The following is a 12,468-nucleotide window of genomic DNA, read 5'->3' on the forward strand; positions in this document are numbered from 1 at the left end:
ATTTTTCCACCTGAATAGAAAGCATTACATTCTTACATGCTTGGGCATCCTTCACATAGTCATGGCCATTGTGGTGAAAGAGAGAGAAGTGGGTCTTTGCCAGCATCACAAGGCTCCATCCCATCTATTCTTGTATCTCTCATAGTGCATTAGCAAAATAAAGGATTTTTTAATCCAACTCCAAACTTATTAATTTATTCAGCAATTTTATCGATAGCTAATTGTGTTCCTGTTCTGCTAGATAGACAGATACTAAACACAATAGTCAATAAAATATATAGTATATAATGGCAAATGCTATTAAGAAAAATCACACAGGGAAGGAGATGTGAAGGGTCAGGTGTCAGGGGTATTAAAATTTTAGGTGGCATAATTCAAACGAACTCTAAAATTTTATGAGTATCAGAGAAATAGGAACACAATATTTAGATGCATACACATTTACAATAACAGTGTCAGGTACCATATGTTCCTAGTGAAACAACTCACCTTCATTATGAAAATACCAATTTTGTCTCTAATAATGCTTTTCACCTAATCTATTTTGTCTGATGTTATTCCTAGCTATTCAGGTTTTATTTTTTCCATTAGTGTAACATGACTTCTCTTTTTCTATCTTTTTATAGCCAACCCTCTTGTATCCTCACGTTTTAGATGTGTCTCTGACAATCTGCTTGATGTCATGTCTATTGAACTCGATAGGTTCAACTATGAATAGATAAGGTTATCAAGAGGGAAAAAAAGAGATCTTTGGTCAATTTTGTTCCTAAAGGATCAATTTCCATAATTAATACAGTTTCTTAGTTTTCATCATCCCGGTCCATTTGGGGACCAGTTAATGGAGACATCTGCCACAGGTTCAATATGCCATTTCACATTTGAGCAAAAAGAAATTGTCAGGCAGGCAAACATTCTAAATTTGCTCATTTTTGGTAGATATGAAACATGTCAGACATATGAATGAGTCTGTCCATGTACTGTACATATCATTTTAATTGAGTATTTTAATAGTGGGAAAAGGATCACTATTTCATTCATCCTCCTCTTCGCAACATAGTGAATGATATCGCTATCCAGTGACAGGCAGACGTAGATACCTAATGATGTGCGGATAATCTGCAACTACAGTCTCCTTAATGTGTGGCTTTTGTTTCCTGGTGATGGGCTTAAGGGTTTATATTGTCCAAACTTCTGTTTTCCTGTTGTCCTGTGGGTCCCACATTTTCTCTGGTTGCTTTTTTTTTTTTTTTTTTTCTTTCACCCAGTATCCAAAGAGTGCTTCCCTTCCCTTTTACCCTCTCCTCTCTCAGAAATGAAGCATTTCCAAGGCTGCTACCTTGGGTCGCTCATGCTTTTTTGTCCTTTTCCTGTTGCCATAGCTTTGATCTACCACGACTCTTTTTTAGGATTTTTATACAGAATGTAGATTTTCCAGGCAAAATTTTAGCTCATCCTTGGGCTTTCTATGGCCCTTTTGTCTTTTCTGTACTATTTTTCTGGACTTGCTAGGTCTCCACAATGCTTTGTATCAGGAGCTCAGGAGGGAGCGCTGCTAAAATTTGACAGTTAAGTCTTCCACTTATGGGAAGGTGTGGTGTGGGTTTTCTTTGCTTGTGGTGGTTGATTTTCTTTATAGTATAAATAGCATTGAATTCCCTGTAGTTTGTGGAGGGCAAAGCAAGGAGAAAGTCCTTGTGGCATGTTCCACTTCCTCAGTCCTGATAGCTGCGCCAGCATTTTACAAATCTTAATGCCAAAGGGGAGGACATTAGCAAGGAGTGGGGTAGGCTTAATGAGGGAACAGTATGCATGAATGCTCAGGTGAAGTCTAGCACCTATTAATGAGTCTAAAGTCCCCATTCTCCCACACATGTGGGGACATTTTGAGGTTGATCCTTAACCCTATCACTTGTGCAAATTCTTTTGCACAGAAGTTCTCAGAGCTGTGCTAACTGAAAAGAGAATCCATTTGCAAATCACGTTTTCTACAAAACTTTAAATAAGGCAACTTTCACCCTCCTTAAACCATGAAGGCTTAGTTCCCACTCCTTTATGGCAATCGTCCCCTGAGGGACAGCATACCGCCCTCTCTGTACTGTCCTTGGAATCACCAGCTACAATTCCACCCCCTCTTCTCATCTGCACAGAAATCAAGGCTGTGGCTCTGACAGAGATCATCCCCTCCCTCTCCCTGCCTGTGGTCCCCATCACACTTAGAAAGTCATTAAGGCCAATTCCAAGCCAGCTGCTTCCTCAGGCCCAGCCAGAGACCATCACCAAGAGAGCACAGTTATTATTTTCATTATGTCCAAGATTGTTTGCTGCTTTGGTGTATAACTATAGACCAGGACAAAATATCAGAACAGAAGCAGAATAGAAAATTCTGCTTTGACGAGTCCAGCACTGTAGAGTATTCTTTGACCATATGTTGTGTCCTTCAGACATGATACGTTAGTCAACCTGACACCCACTTCCAGATCCCTTAGTCCTCAGCAGCTGCCAGTGCACAGGTTTGCCCAGCTTCCCTTACCGCCTTGCATACCTGGTGACAGAATTCTGGGCAATGAAGACAGAGACTCTTAGCCAGGTGGAGGGGGAAGATAACTCCATGAAAACATATTCTTTCCTGATCAAAGGGGTATTTGTAGCTTCCTAGGCTTTAATGGGAGTTTTCTGGAGAAGCAAACAGAAAAGCAAAGAATTTGCATGGCGTCTGTCTGTTATTCCATGAAAAATGATGGTGGCAGGAGTGAGGAGAAAAGGCTAAGAAGACATCGCACGTGGAAGCTAGAATGGTTGTCTCAGTTTCCCCTCTGAGTTCCCTAAAGAGGCACATAATGTGTAAGAAGGAAGGCAAGTTTCAAGGATTAAAATCTGAGGGTTGTTTGTACGAATTACCCAGGGACAGAATCACGGAACAGCCCTTGCTGATTGGCAAATAAAAAAGGCCACAAGTACCAAATAAACTCCAATCATAGAAGAAGCCAGTGAGCAGGAATTTGTAGCAAAATTAGCAAGTAGATATGACATAGATAACAGGGGTTGCTAGAACTGGTGGGAGAGTCCAAAAAAATGGTGACCTCTACACACACACACCAATACAGACCCCCAAGGTAGTTCTTGGCATCAGGTCATCTTCAGCTGGCCCCACACAGCCACCTGGCCACCAGGCCCAGCAGCTTCCCACAGAGCCACGCGATGCCCAGGGTGACCACCAGCAGGAACAAGAGGACATTGAGCAGGTACTGCTCATGCCACGGCTGCTGGAGGGCGTGGAGCTTGAAGCGCACTGCACACCTGCCTGGAGGATGCGGTCGATCCAGCCCACTAACCAATAGAGATGGGGCCCAAAGGGTGGGTGCTTCAGATGATGCTGGCGGCCACCACGGCAGATTTGTACCTGTTGTCAGAGACGGAAGGGTGGCAGCAACATTAGATGGCAAGTTTTCAGCCTCTTGAGGCTGGACACAGAAGGCTAGTCTATAACCAGGCAATTATAACCTGGCCCTGAAATTTACCAGCAGGGTGCATATGAACAGTTCCATTTTATAAATCTGTATAAAATTCAACTTAATGCTGAAAGGTGGGATATGCCTAAGTCAGTCCCTGCCTTCATGGAGTTTAGGATCTACTAGACCAAAATATACTCATGGTTGCTAGTTGGGCTCATTAGTAACAAAGCGCCACTGTTTGTAGTCCTTTCTGTGGACAGAGGTAGGAAGCAAACAGTTACGAATATAGATACCAAGATTCCATATCTATTTCTGTACCTATAGATGCTACAGCTATGTCTATTATTTAGTTACTGAAAAATCATGAATTTACACTACTTCAGTTCAATACACCAATTCAGTAGGTTTTTCTAATATTCCCCATTCTTTCATTTGTAATTCCCTTTTCCAAAAGGAAGAAACTTGGTTCTCAACAGCAAATTATACCAACCTAATTTTAAAAATGGGAAAAAACTTGATAGAGCACTTTATGAATAAGTATATCCAAATTGCCAATAAACATATAAAAAATGTGCAAAGTATACCTCAGTAAGTATTGGGAAAAAATTAAATTGATGAGTCAACCGATAATGATAGAAGCATAATATTTACTAAATGGAGGCAAATACCAGATAAAACAGCAAATATTGTAGAAGTTGTTTGCACGTGGAAAATAGGGTGAGGGAGTGGGCTGAGCTGGTAAGCAATGAAGTAGGGAACTCTTTTTAAATTTTAAATTAGCCTAGTAGTACTTATTTACTTTTAAAATTATTTGCATATATCAGTTTGGAAAAGAAAATTTATTTTATAAAATAGAAAGAACATGGGTTCTAAAATAATTCAAGAATTTAATTACATTCAGTGAGCCTATGTTTTCTTGTCGGTACAGTGGAACAACTCCTACAACAAATAGAAAAGTAGAGAAAAAAGAACAAAATTAGATACCATTACACTCTTGTTTATTGAGACTATGTGAGATATTTACTTCTTTTCCCTTTGATAATTTGCATAAAATAAAATGCACAGATCTTAACTATAGAGATCAAGGATTTCCAGCATACATCTACTACCATGTGACCACAACAAAGACTGACATACAGAACCTTTCTTTCACTCCAGAAAATTCGCTGTTACCACCTTCTGGTCAATACTTATCTGCCCAGAGATAATCACTATTTTTACTTCTATTACACAGATTCATTTTACCTGTTCTTGCACTGAATATTACACAGTATGTACTCTCTTCTAGGGGGCAGGAAGGATCTGGCTACTTTACTTCACATAACTTCTGTTAGAGTCTTCTATATTATTGGATGTAGCAGAATTTCATTTTTTATTGCTGTGTAATATTTCTTTGTATGAAACCATAATCTATCCATTCTATTGTTAATGGGCATCTGGTTGTTCCCATTTCTTACTATAAATAAGGCTACTGTGAACATTCTTATGCATGCTTTTTGTTGGAAATATGCGTACATTTCCCTTGGTATAGATCTAGGGGTAGAATTCCTTGATCATAGGGTAGGGTATGTAAAGCTTCATTAGATACTACCAAAACGTTCTCCTAAAATATTGTACCAATGTTCATTCCCACCAGAAATGTATAACAGTTCTCATTACTTCTTACTTCTGGTATTGTCTGTCTCATTCTTTTTAATGTTAGTCTTTCTGATGGATGTGAAATGATATCTCTTTGTGGTTTTAAGTTGCATTTCTCTGATGACAAATGATGCTACACGTCTCTTCATAAGTTTATTGGCAATTTGGATATCCTTATTTATAAAATGCTCAATCAAGTCTTTTTTCCGTTTTAAAAATTTGGTTGGTATAATTTTTCCTATTTTTAATAGGAATATTTATATATTCTAGATCAGAGTCATTTGTCAGATATACATTGGGGAATATCTTCTCCCAGTATATAGCTGCCTCTTTATTCTCTTAATGAATCTCTTGATGAATTGCAGTTCTTGATGTAAGTCAATTTAGTTACCTTTTGTTTTAAGATTACTGCTTTTTTAGTGTCCAGTACAAAATACCTTTGATTACCCCAAGTTCAAACAGATAGTACTTATTTTCTTCAAGAAGCTTTTGATTTATCTATATACTTAGGTCTATGATTTATTTCAAATTTATTTCTGTGTACAGTGCTGGATACAAGTCAGGGTTCATTTTTTCCCATATAGGTATGCAGTTGCTCCAGCAACATTTATTGAGAAAAAATTTAAACCTTTTTTCCCCACATTAAATTGCATCACAGTTTGGTCATCAATCAAAAAATCATACGTGAAGGATTTTTTGTGAATGCTGCTAGTCTGTTCTATTGATCTATCTTTATATCTTTATTCCAATATGAACCTGCCTGGATGACATCAGCTTTTAAGTCTTAAAATTAAAAAGACTGACATCACCAAATGTTGGTAAGGATGTGTATATGGCCAAATGTTGGAGAACTATTTAGCAATTTCCTTAAAAGATAAACCCACATTTACCCTATGTCTGAGCAACTGCCATCTCTGCATGAAAGGTACCATTGTGAGGGTGATTCCTCACTTCCAAAAGGAGCTCAAAAGTTCTACTTACTTGAGGTGTTCATTCAACAGGTTTGGCCATTAAACCTCCAATATAAACAGTGTTAGGAAGCAGGAGCTGGGCAAAATCGAAGGCAAAATTAGAATTAACAAACCACAGCTCTGCTTTCAGTTGAAGATGGAATAACATTGGCCTAGAGCCTTCTGGGAAATGTTCCCAGGTAGTGTAACCAAACAGCGTGGCTATACCATTCCCCTAAGGAAGAAATGAAGAACATCAGAGAATTCTTCACTTAGCCCTAGAAATCCATGTGATCTGTTAGGGAGGAGTAGAATGCTGGACTGTCAGACACGGGCTCCGGCAGCCCCAAATTCATAATTCTAAATGTGCTAGTAAGGAGGGTTGCAAATGGCCTTCCATGTTTCTCAGCAACCAGGAGAGGGAAGCGATCAACAGCGTCAGCCACCACCAGGTGGAAACTCATTCTTTAAGGAGCCCGTGATATCTGCCCTTCTTAACAAATGACTACAATTAGTTGCATGTAATTCCATGATCTTGAAAAGGTTTGTGAATGAATCTCTTCAAAAAAAGAAAAAAAGACGTGAAAGATAATTCAATATTAATGAAAGGTGTTAATCTTAAAACACATGGACGTTTCTTGGCATCAGAAGAAAACATCTAGAAAGCTCTTCCAGCAGCAGCATCCCGCCTGCTCTGCTGCTCTCCCCTGCGAACTTTCTGCTCCAGCTACTGCTCTTTTCATGACCTCCAAATCCACCATGCCATTTCCTTGTTTTTTTTGTCATTGCTACAATTCTTTCTGGGTGCTTAGAATGTTCGTGCTCTCTTCCTTCTTCCATTCTTCCCCTCATCTCAATTGTACCCACCATCTTTCAGTGCTCTTCCTGCTCTTCCTTCAGCAGTTACGACTGGTGGCTCTGATCTCCCTCTCCTGGCTGAATGCTGACGCTCATCCATGATGCTCTCAGTTACCTTCCGTTATGTGCTAACTTTGCTCTCAGATGAACCTATGTGGAGCACTTGCTTTCTGGGGCTGTCAGCATCTTGATGACAGGGTCTTGAACACAAGTGGAGGAACAGCATTTTTTATTGAACAAACCACTCTAAAAGCTGTGCGCCAGCGACATCAGCCGGTCTCTTGGTTTCAACTATTGGGCCAACAGATGTCTTCACATCCCACTGGCAGCAAATCTTTCAAAAAAAAAAAAAAGTCACTGTTGCCTGGGCCTCCTGTTTAAGAGCCAGTGAATGAGGACTTTGTACCTTTGTCCACCCACAAGGGCCCCTTCTGTGATACAGATTCTTAAAACCTTGCTGAGGATTAATATCCTGTGTCAGCTTTTGCCTGAGGTTTTACTTTGTTTTACTGGGGATTCATTTATTTTTCTTTTAATAATGTTTAAACATTTGCTACAGCTTATACAGAATTTAACAAATGCCCCACCTAAGGGATTCTACACTGATGATCTCAGGACCCAGACTATTGGCTGAAAAGAGAGATTCCAACTTCCCATGCCCAGAAGTCAGTCAGCTGATGAAATGAATGATCAGCAATTGAACTGTATGACCTCATTTTACTAAAGTGAAGGCCCGACTAAAGTGAAGTTCTCTCTGAGAGAGAACTCTGCCCTGTGCCCTCTGGGGAGTGATGTTGGGAGAGACAGAGACATGGCTCAAGGCGGGGAGAATCTGTACCCTGTATGCTAGAACCCCTGGGAGCTTTGCAAATACATCTGTGCCTGGATTTCATTATAAAACATTTACATAAGACACTCTGAAATGGAACCGAGACATAAGTAGTCTTTCAGAATTCCTCAGGTCATTCTAATATGCAGCCAGTTTTCAGAATAACTGTTCTGGAGGGAAAGAGAAGGCAAAGAAGTATTTACTCTAACATAAGGACACAGGGTATATCACCACTCACATATATTTAAATGGTTCAAATATATTTACAATTGGTTCAGAAGAAAGAAGAGGGAATGCACTAATGCTGGGGAAAACATCGTTCAAACTTCTGTTTCAATAAGAAAATCCCTTCTGTGAGGAAAATTCCTGATAATAATTGGGAGCAAGTGAGAGGAAGTTGTTTCATCAGCTCAGCAGTGGAACAGGTAGGGCAGGCTTCTTTCCAAAGAATACAAAGTTATGAGGGAGAAATAAAGGTGACCAAATGCATGGTCAGTTCAGGCTATGGTATGTTTGATGAGGGGGTCTTCTGATTGGATCAGAGGGGGAAAAGCAGACAGCTAGCATAAGGCCAGAAAGAGACAGGCCAAGGAGGTCTTGAATTCAAACAAGCTTGTTTCTTTTCTCATTCTTAGGGCTTTTCTCTCTTATGATTATGGAACAGACAATGTTGAAGAGAAGTGGTGATGACGGCATCCTTGGCTTGCTCTGAATCGTAAAGGTAAAGATTGCAGCATTAAGGATGACATTCGCAGCACTTTTGGGTTCTTGTTTATACATATACATGTCTATATATATGTATGCAGATATGTATCCTTTATCAGAAAAAAAGTTTTAAATTTTCTTGTCTTTTTTATTATTTTTGAAGTGTACTTGATGTACAATATAAGTTACACATATATAATATAGTGATTCAATTTTTAAAGGTTATACTCCATTTATAGTGATTATAAAATATTGGCTATATTCTGTGTTGTACAATATATCCTTGTAGCTTATTTTATACACAATAGTTTGTATTTCTTAATCCATTACCCCTAAACTGCCCCTTCTCCTTCCCTCTCCCAACTAGTAACCTCTATTTTGTTCTCTGTATGTTTATATCTGTATCTGCTATATTCACTAGTTTGCTGTTTTTAGAGTCCTCCTAAGTGATATCATACAGTATTCATCTTTGTCTGACTTATTTCACTTAGCATAATACCCCCCAAGTCCATCCATATCATTGCAAATGGCAACATTTCATTCTTTTTAATGGCTGGATAGTATTCCATTGCATATGTATACCACATCTTTATCCATTTATCTGTTGATACTTAGGTTGCTTCCCTATCTTGGCAATTGTAAAAGATGCTGCTATGAACATTGGGGTGTATGTATCTTTTTGAATTAGTGTTTTTGGTTTTTTAGGATATACACCCAGGAGTGGAATTGCTGGGTCATATTGTACTTCTGTTTTCAGTTTTTTGGGAAACCTCCACACTGTTTTCCACAGTGGCTGCACCAAACTACATTTCCACCAACAGTGTAAAAGGTTTTTTTTTTTTTTTTTTTTTTTTTCTCTCCACATCCTTGCCAACATTTGCTATTTGTATTCTTTTTGATGATAGCCATTCTGACAGGTGTGTGATGATAACCATATCCCATTGTGGCTTTGATTTGAATTTCTCTAATGATTAGTAATGGTGAGCATCTTTTCACGTGCTTGTTGGCCATCTGCATGTCCTCTTTGGAAAAATGTCTATTCAGGTCTTCTGCCCATTTTTTAATTGGGTTGCTTTTTTATGTTTAGTTGTATGAGCTGTTTATATATTGTGGATATTAACCCCTTATTGGCCATATAATTTGCAAATATTTTCTCCCATTCAGTAAGTTGTCTTTTCATCTTGTCAATGGCATCTTTTGCTATGCAAAAGCATTTAAGTTGAAATAGGTCACATTGCTTATTTTTGCTTTTACTTCCTTTGCTTTAGGAGACAGATTCCAAAAAATATTGCTACGATTTAAATCAAAGAGTGTTTTGCCTATGTTTTCTTCTAGGAGTTTTGTGGTTTCTGGTCGTATATTTAGGTTTTTAATCCATTTTGAGTTTATTTTTGTATATGGTGTTAGAGAATGTTCTAATTTCATTCTTTTCATATGTAGCTGTCCAGTTTTTCCAGCACCATTTACTGAAAAGACTGTCTTTTCTCCATTGTATATTCTTGCCTCCTTTGTCATAGATTAAGTGACCGTAAGTGCATGGGTTTATTTCTAGGCTCTTTATTGTGTTTATTGTGACCTACATGTCTGTTTTTGTGCCAGTAACATACTATTTGATTACTGGAGCTTTGTAGTATAGTCTGAGGTCAGGGAGCATGATTCCTCCAGCCCTTTCTTCTTTCTCAAGATTGTTTTGCAGTAATTTGGGGTTCTTCTTTAAACATATGCATATCTTTATATATACATGTAGATATGCATTCTTTATCAGAATAAAAATAATGCTTTTTAAAAAGTAGAATTTTACATGCTGTGCATAAAAATTATTAAATGCTGTACATAAAAATAGAAATTTTAAAAATATAAATGTCAAATTTTATTAAAGTTTTCTGCATCTATTTGAGATGATCATGTGATTTTTACTTTCAACTATTTTTAGAAAACTTTTACATTTTGAAATGTAGATACATTCAGAAAAGTGCATAAAATATAAATGTATAGTAAATGAGTATATATAGAAAAATGTTTGTAAAAATGCCCAAGTACAAAAATCAAAACACTGAAAACACTGCTCTTAGTAACCCAAAGCCTGAGTGATACTGCTGAATATTCATCCCTATCAGAAGCATACTCTGACTTATATAGTAAATTACATGACTTTCTTTATAGTTTGCTCAACTATAAGTGCACTTCTAAACAATAAAATCTTAGTTTTGGGGTTATTTTTGTTCTTTTGCTCTTTTGAATTGATTTTTTTAATCATTCCATTTTCCCTCTATTTGAAGCTGTATCTTATTTCTATTCTTTTAATGATTACCAAAGAGATTAAGGTAGCATGCATCCTTCACTGAAAGTCTGGCTTAAGCAGTATCTTTACTCCTCCTGGATGTTACTATGAATGTCAAACACTATAATGCAGTTTCCTCCACTCCCAACTTATATGGTATAAGTTATGTAATTTAAGTCTCTATATATTTTAACTTTATTATGAAATAAAATGTACATATAGCAAAGCATGTACTGTTTAGCAATTCATTACCAAGTGAACACCTGAAAAACCACCACCCAAGTCAAGAAAGAGAACACAGGCAGCAATCTGGAAGCTTCTCTTGTGCTCCATCCCATCACTAATTCCCTTCCTCCTCCTCAAAGGTAAGCAATAGCCTGACATGTTTGGTAATCTCCTCCTGGTTTATTTTTTTATGATTTTACTACAAAGCATTAATCTTTTGACTCTACAGCTTTATCTTTTTTTTGAACTTAAAATATGTAGAATCACACTATGTTTTCATGTCTGGATTCTTTGGAGCCACATTATGTTTGAGTTTCATCCATGTTGTTGCACAGATGTAATTAATTCATTATCACTTAGTTATTCATATATATACTTATCATATTGAATAAATAAACCCATTCTGTTCATTGAGTTATCTATGGTTGAAAAAATTATGAATAAAGTATGAACATTCTTGCACATGTCTCTGGGTACACACATACACACATTTTTGTGTGATATATATACCGATTGTCAAGCCTAAGTTCACCTTCTGGAAGGTGGGAGTGGACCATATATGTCGGGAGTGGAAGAAACTGCATTAATAGTGTTCCAAAGTCCTGTAGCATCCAGGAGGAGTAAAGATACTGCTTAAGCTAGATTTCCAGTTAAGACTTTCATGTTTTCTCCTGTTACCTTCCAGAAGTTTTGTGTTACAGTTTTAGTTAATTTGAATTAATTTTTGTGATAATTTTGTATAAAGTCAATGTCTACACTTTTTTTTTTTTTTGCATGTGGTTGTTCAGTGTTCCAGCATCATTTGTTGCAAAGACTATCCTTTCTCCACTGAATTGCCTTTGTTCCTTTGTCAAAGATAAATTGACTATATGTATGTGGGTTTATTTCTGGGCTCTCTGTTTTGCTCCATTGTCAGTTTGCCCATTCTTTTGCCAATCCCACAATGTCTTGATTATTGTAGCTTTATAGTGAGTCTTGAAGTTGGTAGTGTCAGTACACTTTCAATATTGTGTTGGCTCTTCTGGGCCTTTTGCTTCTCCATATGAACTTTAGAATCAGTTTGTCAACATCCACAAAGTAACTTATTGGGGTTTTAATTGGGATTACATTGAATCTATAGATCAATTTGGGAAGAAATGACATCTTGGCAATATTGAGTCTTCCTGTCTCTCTCCATTTATTTTGTTCTTTGATTTCTTTCATCAGACTTTTGCAGTTTTCTTCACATAGGTCTTAGATACATTTTGTTAGATTTATACCTAAGTATTTAATTTGGGGGGGGGGTGCTAATGTAAATGGTATTGTTTCTAATTTCAAATTCCACTCCTCCATTGCTAGTAAAAGGGAAAGTATATGTTAACCTTATATCCTGCAAATTTCCTACAGTCATTTATTAGTTCCAGGAGTTTTGTTTATTTGGGGTTTTTTTTTTTTTTTTTTTGGTCAGTTCTTTTGGATTGCTATGTAGACAATCATATCATCTGCAAACCAAGACAGTTTTATTTCTTCCTTCCAAATATGTGTATCTTT

General features: G+C 37.3%; 1 pseudogene; it reads right to left on the bottom strand.

Annotated features, from left to right (window-relative positions):
- Positions 1 to 6,080: 6,080 nt before the first annotated feature.
- Positions 6,081 to 6,571, bottom strand: LOC105086998 (UDP-glucuronosyltransferase 3A1-like; annotated as a pseudogene).
- Positions 6,572 to 12,468: the final 5,897 nt, after the last annotated feature.

The sequence above is a fragment of the Camelus dromedarius genome, chromosome 3, assembly GCF_036321535.1.
Source record: "Camelus dromedarius isolate mCamDro1 chromosome 3, mCamDro1.pat, whole genome shotgun sequence".
Lineage (NCBI taxonomy): Eukaryota > Metazoa > Chordata > Mammalia > Artiodactyla > Camelidae > Camelus > Camelus dromedarius.